This window comes from Amblyomma americanum, chromosome 1 (assembly GCF_052857255.1).
Source record: "Amblyomma americanum isolate KBUSLIRL-KWMA chromosome 1, ASM5285725v1, whole genome shotgun sequence".
NCBI classification, from domain to species: domain Eukaryota; kingdom Metazoa; phylum Arthropoda; class Arachnida; order Ixodida; family Ixodidae; genus Amblyomma; species Amblyomma americanum.
In genome coordinates this window covers 234,902,959-234,915,591 of record NC_135497.1, presented here as the reverse complement: position 1 = coordinate 234,915,591, position 12,633 = coordinate 234,902,959, and positions in this window count along the sequence as shown.

The following is a 12,633-nucleotide window of genomic DNA, read 5'->3' as shown; positions in this document are numbered from 1 at the left end:
TATTTTGAACCGCTGCAGACGCGTTGGTGCGCAGAGCAGCCAGCGCAAGGGGAGAAGCGCGCATTCCAGGGAGACACCTCTTGCGGGAGCGCGCGGGAAGTCCGGGTGTCTCTCTTCCGGGCCCCGTTCCGCCCAGGGGGAAACCAGAGAAGAGCGACCGCGTTCCAGCAGCTATTCGCGGGAATGGCCCACAATCGGCCCCATCTCACTCAGCGCGCAACAAGCCGGAGTGGGAGTGGGAGAGAGAACGGCCCCGGACCTGGCTCCACTCTGCACGCCGGTGGCATTGCACCCATGAGGCCGCGTGCCGCATGGACGCGCCACCTCTATCGCACGCACTGTTTACTATAGGAGAAGCTGCCTAGACATTCGGCTCAACGCCATGCAGGTTGCTGGGCGAGTTGGTTGGTAATTGTTCGGAGAAAAGCAGAGCTGGCGCACGACGAACAAGGACAAGAAGTGGACACAACTGCGCTGAATTGATATTGCCTCGCATTTCTGAGGTTCAGTCGTTCTTTAGCTGAAAGCACATTCAAGGTATTGCAGGCACGAGAAAGTGCAGCTTAGGGAGGCTTCTGAAGTTATTTTCTGGTAGCGGGCTTGAGTTTTTCAACCCGTTTGGTAATCACTGCGAAGCTGCTGGTAATTTTCCACTTGTACACGAAAATTACTTCTGGAAGGCATTCGCAGCAGTGGAATCTTCAGGGTATGCGAATCGACAAGGTTAATTTAAAGATTAAACTGCCAACTTGAATGATCCGCATTAACGATGCCTCTTGTCTACATAAAGCGGGTGGCAAGAAAGTCGCTTTCGTTGACGTAATGCCCCTTCCCGGCGTTACTGCTGCGTGTTCATCGAGGGAGCATGTTATCCTCTCTTGAGGCATCATCGTGAAGAGAAAAGAAAATAGTGTTAGCGTACCACTGAATCTTACAATTTGCGTAGTCATAACAGCTGCGAGTGGAAGGGTCACTATGAAAAACAATGAAGTCCACGGGTATTTTGTTATTTTGTTCCTTAATCTTGCTTTTTTACCGGATTTCCTTGCGCTGCATCGATGTCAAGTTTCTGAATTATCCGACAGTAATGCTGGGGTCAATTACTGCCTCTAAACCGATGGTAGTGGCCGTTTCGTGCGTTGTGATTATCAGTAATAAATCACGCTGTGATGTGCACTGCTTAATAACACTTTACGAAGGCCCAGCCATTCCGTGTGTGGCAAGGCGCTCCTCTTCCAAACACCTCTGGTTTCACACGGCCCCGCAAACTGAGCTGCTACCACACCGCGAGCACTGCCGATAGCAGAGAGCGCGGATTTACACTCGATGAACGACCTAAGCTGGGAGAAGCTGCTGCATTCGTCAGCAGCAGACTTTCGCCGGAAGCCTTGACAGCACGAGTTCATTTTTATTTATTTTTTTTTTCAGATCTAAAGGAACTGAAGTGTGGTGCTGTCTCAGCGAAAGCGTTCAGGAGCTGGAAGACGCTGTTATAGACAGCGAGGCAAGCTCATATGGTGGCACATTGAAGAATCAACCAGCGCGAAAGGCGGGGACAAGAAACAAGCAGACAAGCGCTGTCATTGTATTTTGAAATAGTTCCCTTTTTATGCGCGAATGTGCACTGTAATATTGTCCTGAGGAATTAAGCTTCTAACAGCACGACACAAAATCAGGGGCTCGAGTAAGGATCGTGCATCATTTTTCACTGGACAAAAAGACCGATGGAGTTGCACACTCTTCCTGGGGTATCGTTTCGACTGTTCTGTGAAGAGTCTAGTGTACTTCTCTTCGCGACCGTCAGGAGATGCCTATTCCACTTGGCAAGAGTTGGCAACACCATCAGTGTTTGCCGCACGAGCATCTTAATTCGCCATTTTGGCACCTACACAGGAACTCTGGCAACGATTGAAGCTGATGGCGATACTCGTCTCTCAACAGAGACGGAGTAGGTCCGTGTGCGTGAGGTGTCGGAAAGCGGAGCAGAATAAGGCAGCTCGCCGGGAAAGCCGGTGTGCAATAGGAAGCCTTGGCATTTAGGCAATGTGATACCTGCCTCGCGTGCTGCCTCAGTCGGCATTCGTCCGACTATATGGCTTCCCGCGTCGACTGCAAGACTACTGCGAGCTATTCACACCTCGTGGCTTTCATCTCGCGACCGTCTACGGCGGGGACTCTACTCAGCCGCTTCTCGTGACTCGATTGCAGTTTCGGGTCAGCACACTAATGCGCGCGCAACGCCGCTCACACTTTTTACAATTTTAGCGGTGTTGCGTGTGCCGCGTGGGGCGCGATGAATTAGTTACGGGGAAAGCAGTTGTTACCCTTGCACTTGCAGGTGAAACTGAATGCATTAGTGTTTTTTGTTTCATATTCCCTCAACATACACATAGAAGGGCATCGCGAAACCGTAGTAGCATCGTCTAACGCTTACAGCTTCGCGCCATAGCTATCGCCGCTCTCATGGTGTGCCCGATAGAACCGAGCGCCTGCAGCATTGGCTCAGTTATGTAGCAACGCTGGCGTACATGAAAGACCGCACTTTGCTATATGCTGTGTGTGCTGTATGGCAAGAAGCCTGTAAAACTTCTTAATAGGTGCGCAGTGCTTTCATTTTTATTCGTATCAGCTGCTGCGCCTTCCCGAGCTTGGCGTTGTTTACTGTACATGAGGGTGCGCACTTGAATCACCCCTGAGCTCCGGTTACAGTAGCCTGAGGAAGAGGTAATAAAAAACATTGCGTTAACGTCGATATTTGTCCGCGTACTCTTGAAAGTATATATTTCTTACTAATATTATTAACTGGTGAATTAATCGGTGCACAAGGATTATTTGCACGTGCTCGCCAACATCCCCTTGTGGCGGTTCCTGCGGCCTGCAGTCGCAGTACGGGCCTATGTATACAGTATATGTCATACTTAGATGGGTTAAAAAGGCTTTTAACGCGCTGAAAATTAGCGCGGCAGCAGCGCGCCTTTAAGCTTCCCCTCTCGAGCACTCAGCGCATTTTTTCGCTTCGCGGAGAAGCCTATTTTTCTCCGCGTTAAGAGCCGGTTTAACCATCTCTCGCATTTTCCTCTAAGTATGACGCGTGTTGCACATTCCGCACTTTCACATGCTGCAAAATTTCTATTGTGGGAAAGTGGCCAAGTGTTGAGCTTTTGACAGAAGGTTGGGGCGCAGAGAATGCGCCATCGATGACAGAAGCCTTCGCCGTTGGAGATGCCCACGAGGTTGTAGCTTATTTACATCTTCGGCTAGCGATATATATTGTTTGTTATATAAAAGATTACTCAACTAATTTCCATTTCTAATCAACATTACCACGAAGAAAAAAATCCGTATGCACCTGCGCTTCCCTCGGTTACAATGGCTGTTGGCTTCTTTCCCCATGCACATTCTACGGAGCGCCTCATCTCCTTACTCTTAATTGCTCGCTAATTGCAAATGTCGTCATATGATACAACAATCCCCAAACGTTACCGGGCTTCGATGGTCTATCAGCTCTACCATCGAGTGACGGACGGTAAAAATGACAAACGTAGTACGATCTCACTGCCGTGCCGGCATAATATTTTTCTGGACTGCTCGCACAAATCGTTCTGCTTTTCTTTATGCGAAAATCCTGCCTTCTCACAAAGCTCGTTCGACCTGTGCTGCTCCATCCCGCTTCCGCCATTATAAATGAAACTTAAACACGCACATCATTACGTATAAGCTCATCGGAAACCAGTGAATAATTCGATTTTGCCGCAGAGCTTCCCGGAGGCTTCATTAGGGGTTTCGGGAAGGCATTGCGGGAGAGAAAATCCGCCGTATGCATGCGTTGGGTCGCTACGTACGGCCTTCCAAGAAGCGTGCCACCCAGCTATTTGAAGCCACTTTTGTTGTACCGCACACGTGTGATCTATCTAACCTACTTTGCTATCAATTACTATTTAAACCAACATCAATATTATTTGAGGTTCACTCGGCGACTAAATCATTAATCTGAAATGTAATGCTATTACAGGAACTGTGGCGTAAGCTCACATTTGCAGCTCAAGAAAGTGTACTGTAAAATCCTCGCGAAGCTAAATGCTGTGTAGCGTTCGCCGTCATCGTCGCCGAAAACTCATGCGTTGACGTGTTGTCAGGAGACCACGCAGTCCACGTCAGCCGGAAGCGGGAGTGGGGGTGAGTGTGTCCTGGCGCTCCTTGCGACTGTGTGCCCAGAGCGGGGGCGCTCGAAGAAGGACTAATCCGAACGAGAACATCTTCGACGGAAGTCTGCCTGGTTGGATTTTGAAACAAAATTTTGAAAATACTGACACCAACCAATTATTTTTCAACCAACGTTTCGAGGCCAACTCGGCCCCTTCTTCAGGGGTGACACTTTTTGCCAAGAGGGAGAGAAAGGGGTCTGAGAGCTTTTTTATAACCAAACTCTCTGCTTAATGCTTAATTAGAAACAATTTCAAGGCAGACACAGACGTTATGCACAGAGAAGATGTAACGTTAATAAAATGAACGACGCTTATGCAGATGCTCCAAGAAAGAGTGTGTCCAGAGGTTCGGTGCAGGTAGCATGAATTCTACTCCTCCTGTGCTCTCTGCCTTCATGTAGCCAAATTTGTCCCGAGTTCGTACTTTAGCCATGCTCGTCCCTGTCGCCTGTGCTCCTTTGACCGAGAGCTTATCCGTGGGGCTCTTGTGTCACGGCCACGAAACCGCAAGCGCACGCATGTAGGAAGGGGCGGGCCTTGCTCGCTAGAAAGCCGCCGACATGTTTAGGTATCCCCGACACTCTCCAGCACCCCTGGGGCCGCCCCGAAACACGAGAGCGGTTTGCTCACGGGCGCTCGAGTCCCGCGGGTCCGCTGCCAGCGCGCGTCGCGACGTTTTGCCGCCACGTTGCCGCGGCCCCGGGCACCGGTGGCGGCCGGCAGCAACAGACGTGCGGCAAAGCCCGCCTACGCGCCAGCCTCGCACACGGCTTCCCGGCAGCTCGCGCGCGTGGTTCGGGGCCGGGATTCATTCCGGACAGCCGGGGCCCCTGTCCAATTGTGGCTAGGAGAAAAGCGATCTACGGTGACGCAACGCGCGGCGGCCCGAGAGGTTGAGCTAGCGCTCCGCTCCGGCGTGGCTCTATTTCGGGTAGCCGGCCAGAAAAAGCGCTCCACTTCGCCGGCTGTGCGGCGGCACGCGCCGCCCCTGCAGGGCCTTGCAGCAACCGCCCCCCTGGCGTTCCCTGAATCCTTGCGGTGCGGTGCGCTTTTGCTGTTGGCTTCCCCTTCCCTCCTTGCTTCCGTCCCGGAGCGAACGCGGCTGCCGCCGGACGCGCTGAGGCATCGCGCCGGGAACGCAGGCCACGCAGGCCACATCAGCGCTGCGCGGTATTTCGGACGCGTACGCGCGCGGCCGCCGCCGCAGCAATGCTCTGGAGCGCGGCCTTTGCCACCGCACCGTTGCTGCGCGCGGGGCTTGGTTTTCGCGGCATGCCACGGCGGCGAAGAAAAAGGAGGGAAAGCGAAAATAAACCGGGGTACTTAATTGCGTCTGTGACCTTCGAGGTGCCGCTGTCGAGAGCGGTGACAAAAGGGACGGCGGCGCGTCCACTTCGCGCCCCTGTTTACGCAGCGAGCCGGATCGTGAACCGCTCCTCTCGGGTATTGAAGTCCGCGTTGGCTTGGGCCTCAACGGCACCGTGTGTTGACACTGCGTTCGATTCTTTTGGTTGTTCATTTGGTTTACGTAGAAGTCAAATATACCTTTCTTGTACACCTGAGAGTGCTCGGGAGAACGAGAAGAAAAAAGTAATCATGACGATGCTGGCTAGGAGAGCGACTGTGAACATTTTCTTTGGAAGTTGAATACACTCGGCACAGATGTGAGAGAGAGAGAGAGAGAGAGAGAGAGAGAGAGAGAGAGAGAGAGAGAGAGAGAGAGAGAGAGAGAGAGAGAGAGAGAGAGAGAGATTTTTTAGTGGACTTCGACAATGCGATTCTCGTGAGCACGGCGTCTAAAGCATCCGTCACCTGAATAGGTTGATGGTATAAATATTGGAAACCGGTGTGTCACATACGTTTTGACTATTTCCCGGATTAGGGGTTGATGTCGGTACCCGGCAAAGTCACCAGGAATCGAGACAGAAAAAGTTGGATAAATGTTCAGACTTTTTTTATGTGCGTGTTTCGATTTATGCTGATTTATCCGTGATACCGCGGTTACTCACACTCACAAAGTCGCAGGAACAGCCACGCAGCCACGCCCAGCCACTGCGGTAAACTGACCTAACTAATCGCAGGTTCATGCGCATCTGTAATGGTGCGCCCCCGCACGGAATGCAAGTGCTATATAGAACTACTCCAAGAACTCTGCTAATCTCACGAAGAACACACCGAAGAAAGCGGCGCGAAATGCCGTCGACTCAAGATGCGTGCGTTTCAAGGCATTCTGATAACAAGACAGTGGGAATTCCGATGTTGGATAGACACAGTGTTTTCCATCGTGTAATTTTATACTGGAGCCTCTCCGGGGTGAACAGCACCAGCGTTGGCGACTTGGTTTGTTGCAACCGAAAGGAAATCCCGCATGTTCAAATGGCTAGTGGGAGTGTCATTTAGGAGGTCAAATGTATTTGCCCTCGAGAATATACCTTGTGCAGTCGCAGCTTTGATCGCGAAGGAGAGTGGGGTGATGTGATATGCTATCCTTCCCAGATGAGGGTGAAAAACTCTAGGATAGTTTTATTTTACTTTTATTCTTGTTCATGATTGAACCTGTGCACACGTCTTTCGTTTCCTTTTTATCACGCTCTTGGGCCGGGGACATGAGTTCATGACATTTTTGGTAAGCGAGTGATAGAAAAATGTGGTTATTCATCGGATAGATCTGCCTAATCGTAAGTTAGAAAAGGGAGAGAGCTGCACGGGTCAAAGGAGAGGTTGTGAAGCTGGACTAAGAGGCCGGTTTCTAACCGCAAGGTGGAAGCATGTGGAAAGCTTTGGTAAAGCGAGTCGGTAGGAATGATACACGCCCTATGGCCAGACCATGCATGGTGGACATGTTTACTGAAGGTGGCGTGCCCGGAAATGTTTGTTCACCTTGAGAGCAAAAACATTTGCGTGGAGCGTTTCTTGTGAGCTCATTGAGGAAAAAAGCATGATAACTTCACTGATGCGTATAGCGACGGTCTGCAAGCCCGGTTATATATAAACTGTGCACTCACAGTCTAAGCTTCTGTTCCTGGCACGCTTAAAGCGGGAAGAAGATGGCACGACAGGCTGGCAGGAGCCCGAGGGCGCTCCGTTTCCTTGCTGTCTTCGCCCCTCCTTTAGGCAGCCCTTAGATCATTTCTTTAGAGGCTCGCTCAGCAACCAAGCAGTTCTTTTTTTTTTCATATAGTCTTCGTCAAATTGTTCAGTGCTACCTGACACGTGTGAAGCACCGCGTACCATGGTGGCCATGTTTTTGAGGCCCCTCTTGCATGGTGTGCTAAACCCTGCCAGATAAGAAAAAAAGCATATCGGCGTGCCTGCCTGGCTGTTTTCGTCGGAGTTACCTACCTTGCCTGTTGACTCATTGTTGTTCGTTCCTTCATGGTGTCAAGCACCGTGCAAAACATGGACCGGGGCAACGACCATGTCTCTGGGCTCTTAAAATTTCTCGCAACCTGAACTGCACCCGAACAGGGAATTTGGAATGGAGGAACGCAGCTCTGTTACGCTACGCAATATTAATGCAAGGCGGAATAAAAATCTAGTAACTGAAAAAGAAGGTGACGCAAACAATAAGCCAGATATTGCTCCCGTAAAGCTCGACAACGCCGTAAAAGGTCAGTTAAATAACCTGCCATAGAATACTTACAATTAAGTTTCGTTGTATATTACGTACGGCTCAGAACGCCTCATGTGACGTATCCCAGTGAAGTTAGTTCCATACACAAACCAGTTCCATTTTTTCAACTGTCATTTGGGTTCACGGCAGTTCAGTTCCCCTCTCGTTTCCTTACTGCTCGCCATGGTGCGCAACGTAGCATTTATCTGGCGCGGTGGAATCGCGGCTCTGGCGTTTGGCTGCTGAGCCCAAGGTCGAGATATCGAATCCGGGCCGTGGTGGCTGCTGCATTTCGATGGAAGCGAATTGCAAAAACTCCAATGTGCTGTGCGATGTCAGAGCTCATTAAAGAACCCCAGGTGGTCGCAATTAACAAGGAGCTAACTACTACGGCGTCTCCAGTTAGCCCGTGTGCATATTTGCGTCGTTAAACCCCGCATACCATTCCATACCATGAAGTTCAAATGCGCCATGACTACAAGCACCGGAAAACATTAGAAAAACGCTGGTTTCATATCCTGCACGTCACTCTGATATTCGTTCTCGAAATAAGCGAAATCAACCGGACACATTGGCACACAATTATTCAGAAAAGCAACTTTGCGTAGAATGTCTGCCATCGACGCACTGCAGTAGCTGGAGTATTCGTGCTGTGGGCGTAAGATTTTCGCGTTCGAAACCACACGCTCCCATATTGAAAGAAGCGCCACTCCACGCCACTACATCGGCGTTACGTCAGTGCAACAGGCGTCTGCGGCGGCACAAAGCGGATGGGCAAACAGAGGCGACCGCCGGCCTCTCAGGACGACGCCGCTCGCGCGTTCCTGTTGCGGTCGCGAGCCGCGCAGGCTGGAAAATGGCGACGCCACGATTTCACCACCATAAAAAGCGTCGGGCGCGCGCAGCGACCGCCAAAGAGCGGGCGAGGGCCTTCCTTTTCCGGTGTTTCTCCGATACAACATGGCTGCTTTGTTTCTTGACGGGGCGCGGGCGTACGCGGCTGAATAAACGCGCCCGCGAGTTCCGGCGGCGCGCGGCGGCACGCCCGGCCGGCGGTCGAGGCGGCGGATGCGTAGCGCACGCGCGTGGCCACGGAGGTAGCGCCCTCGCGCCGGGCGCCAGACGGGATGCGAAGAGCCGTCGGCGACTGACTGGAAGGTGCGAGGACCGGGTGCTACTTCACGCGGGTGACGCCATCAGCGGGCAGACCGATGAACCGCTAAAGCTTCTCATCGGTTTCCCGGTGGCGACGTGACTCCTGGGAAGCGCTCGGTCTTTGTCCCGCCGGCAAAGAAACTGCCGGAGATGGCAAAGGCCTCCGCTGCGGAAAAATACCTCCCAGTGTCTGTGACCCTTAAGGCGAGGGAAGCTGGCACGAAACTTCTTTTCAGGCGGTGAAATACGTGCCCCCACCGCGGATGCAGTCATCCCGGATTTCTTGGCGGACGCGTTGACAGATCGGTTGTTGACAAATGCGTTAAAAACAACGCTGGTTTACCGGGGTGAAATACCTCATTTTCGTTCTCCTTCTTGATTGCCTTTGTGAGTACAGGTGGATATTATTGCCTTCGATGTCATTAAAAGTTTAAGAAAAGCGTCTCTGCTTATGAAAGGGCGTCCAAATGGGATGTAGACAAGGTTCAGTGGCGGTACTGCGATCGTCGAGTTGCATGGCGTTGGCCGGACATTGTCCACCCCATTGACTAAGACGAACGCAAAAGCTTCGGGGCGCAACCACGCCGATGCCGATAACTATCAGGAACCCGCAGGCAAGCGGCAGGCAGAAAACGAACTGAGATAATACTTCGCCACTTACGTGGTGATGCTTATCGGTCAGAGTGGACAGCAAATGGGAAGTGAGGCTGTTGGATGCGCTTCATGGGCATTGAAAACGAACTTAAATGATATTTTCTGGACTGTTTACCTTCCTTACTAGCATTGCATTTCATGCCATAGCCTGGTGCACTGCTTGACATCAGTCCTGACGTCACAGCAGTAGCGGCCAGTGGGAGAGGAGGAAAGCGATGAATAGCTCGGGGGAATTATTACAAAATACTGCCGCTTGCTAAGCTTCCCGCGCGAAATACTTAAGCAAGTACTGCAGTTGTTGTACAAAGTTCTCCTACAACATTTTCTGGCGCCGATATAAAAAAAAAAAACTCACAGTGTGCGATTCTTTCATGAAGTATACGAATTATCCCGTATGAAATGAACATCGTGTAAACAAAAAGAAGCCCACGTAAGGTTGCAATTCATGCATTCATTTTCGTACCTTGTGCGCCTCGTGCAAAGGCAAATTAATGGAGCCAATAAAATCACTTCCATCAGAGAGTCCAGGTAATATGTCCAGCATGAAGTAATTATAAAAGTTATTTTTTCCCACCTGAGGAAAACTTGGACATTTCCAGGATTTGTTCCACGCCACTAGTGAGTAAAAAATTAAACGTAAAATAAATAAATGATTTTCCTGCCTTTCTCCTTACTTTCGGCACCTACGAACAACCCCATTATTTCTGTTCTGCTTTTTTAAAGAAATTGTTCTGCGTGAATTTTATTGGGGGATATTTAACTATCATGCCGAATTCAGATCGGCCGCACCCATCCTAAACATCTGTTATTCTTTTTTACCTAAAACAAAAATGCCTGGCAACCCTGAGCCACTCTCCCGCGCCGCTTGCGAAAATTAGTTTTTCTCTCTTCTGTTCACATCATCACCCACCACAATCCCTTTCCCCAGTGCACAATAGCAGGCCAGAAAATAATCGATCCGGCCGACCTCTCTGCCTTTCTGTGTAAATAAACTTGTTTCGCGCTAGTCTACGTAGGCCGCGGCTATTTCTCGTCCTGACCAGGCATAATTTTTCTTGTTGTTTAGTGTCTTATGCTTTTCGGTTCCCCTTCCTGTATTTTGTGCTTTTCAGCAGTTTTTTATTTCCTGTAATAGTGATATCGGCACTGGACATGTTCACTTGTTCCTTTGACTCGTGTACTTGTACTGTCCTAACCTGTTACACTCATTTTGTGCCTGAAAGACTTCGAAACTTGATGAATGGAGTAATGCATGACCGACAGCTGTCTGTCTCATCAATGCGTCTATTAAGCGCGCACGATGCGCGGTTTATGAAGAACAGTTTTCAGCTGCGATAACTTAATTATTTGATTCGGCGTTTTTCCTCAAGCAACCGCTGTTCGAGATTATTCAGAACAAAATTTATGAGTGTGTGTGCACGCGGGCATGCGCGCATGTGTGTGTGTGCATGTGTATGATAGTGCGTGTGTCCGTGCGCTCACACGGAGCAGAGGGTTATAATATGCAGATAAAGATAAAATGAAGTACATATTAAAAAAATATTTTTTGCAACAGCCATTTATTTCTGTACTTTTCACAAATTTGAGTGGACAGAATTTCACATGTTCCTTTTTTTAATTATTGGACGCAGTAGTTAGGTACGAAGCTGACGAAAGTAAACAGTAGCTGGCGAACGACGTGTTGAGTTGCTCGCATTACCTCGGACTCCAAGGCGCAAAGATCAATGGGCAAAGGAGGGCGATTGTTGACGGTTTCCCGTGGTCATACTGAGATGAACGGTAAGGCTGCTCTGTAGAATTATATCTACGCGGGAGATTTTCTTCACCTTTCCTTGCTAGCGTGTTGCGTTAACAGGAGAGCATAATTAGTTAATATGTCACAGGAAAAATGCCTAAATGGTACTGTGTTTCGCGAAAACCAGTTCCAAAGCATACTATAATGCTGTTTTTCTGCAACATCTGCGTGCGTTCGCGAAGGGAGCTGTAGTTGCGTCGGCTGCTGCCTCCTGGACAGCGTGGGTAGAGGAGTGGTGGCAACTGGCATACAGCTATAGTCGCCACACAACGCTAACGGACGGACATATAGTTCACTATACTCCCAATTATTTTTTGAATCAAACAGTGGCGCTTCAGCAGTGCGTTTTTAGGCTAGTTGGTGCAGATTCAAGAGCATAATTACACATAGTCGTGCTAAATCCCAGACCTCGAGCCATTTTCACTATACAGAGAAGTGGTTTAGAAGGTTTTCGTTCACAGCACTATGGTATTGCACTAATTTGGCCATTTTTTTTATTTTGACGCCGATGACCGGCCTTTCTTCGTGGTGAAATCGAACCATGGCCAAAAGCTACACTGCCCATGTTCTGCCCAAATACAACGATGTCCTCGTCTGCCATGGATTGGATGCACTTGTGCGGAATATGGCGTCCACAGGACGCGGAAAAAAAAGATTGCAGCTTTTTGGTGGGGAGAAATGAGGGAGTCACGCTAACTCCAGGTTAATTTCAGCTGTGCGCAGAGAGCAGGGTTTTGCGAAAGGCGTTGATTCGCTTTTCAAAGTGTGTTTCGACGCAGTGTGCGAGCAATTAGTGCCGTGGAATCCGCGAGACGTTGTTTCGACGCAAAAGTGTAGCGGGCAAATTCGGCAAGAATGACCAAAAACATTACGTTTCTATTCACCTGCTAAACGAGGTGATGCAGTGACCCCTGGTCCAGAGTCTGTTGATCTTGAGTGTTCTGTCTGGAAGATTTTTAAGGCTTGCCCTATGCGGAAGAGATGAGTAAGCTTGTCCCTGACCCGTGTAGCGTGAGTCAGGCACGTGGCACAAACACGGGGTTGAGGTTTAGAGAAAATTGACCTGAGGTATAAGAGAGAGCGTAATTTGACAGTCTAAAGGAGCTGAGCGCTGCACAATTTAAACAGCATGAATAAATTTAGAGTAAAAGGACGGTGGCCCCGTGCGAAATCGGGGCATGCTTCCAGACCGTTTGAAAGGGCGAAAAGTG